General features: G+C 35.6%; 2 protein-coding genes across 2 annotated transcripts in view; one reads left to right on the forward strand and one right to left on the reverse strand.

The window, feature by feature from the left end:
• Window positions 1-315, reverse strand: part of LOC116693433 (uncharacterized protein KIAA0513-like) — a 453,101-nt gene that overhangs the window by 264,695 nt on the left and 188,091 nt on the right. The gene's annotated exons all lie outside the window — the stretch shown is intronic.
• Window positions 1-315, forward strand: part of LOC116693434 (uncharacterized protein KIAA0513-like) — a 453,088-nt gene that overhangs the window by 236,512 nt on the left and 216,261 nt on the right. The window lies entirely within an intron of this gene.

Below are 315 nucleotides of genomic sequence, written 5' to 3' on the forward strand. Positions count from 1 at the left end.
AAGTGACTTCAATACACGCTGTGAGCATATGTAAAACAATATTCATGTTTTTTTATTCATCTGACAAGTGACCGCACCAAAATAAAAAGATTAAGATGCATTGTGGTGTTCCCGGTGTGATGAATGATAACTCCACTACATACGTAGGCCTACGATTTATAGGCCACGTTATTGGTCCAGGTAAGACTAATGGAGAAGGTTATGAAACCGTAAGCTATAATAAAAAACATTAGGCCTGCATATTAAGAAGTAACACTAACTGTCCTTTATTAGAGAAGGACAAGCAACAAGAAAATTAAATCATGAATGTATTGG

Source organism: Etheostoma spectabile, chromosome 8, assembly GCF_008692095.1.
Source record: "Etheostoma spectabile isolate EspeVRDwgs_2016 chromosome 8, UIUC_Espe_1.0, whole genome shotgun sequence".
In the NCBI taxonomy this organism is placed as follows: Eukaryota; Metazoa; Chordata; class Actinopteri; order Perciformes; family Percidae; genus Etheostoma; species Etheostoma spectabile.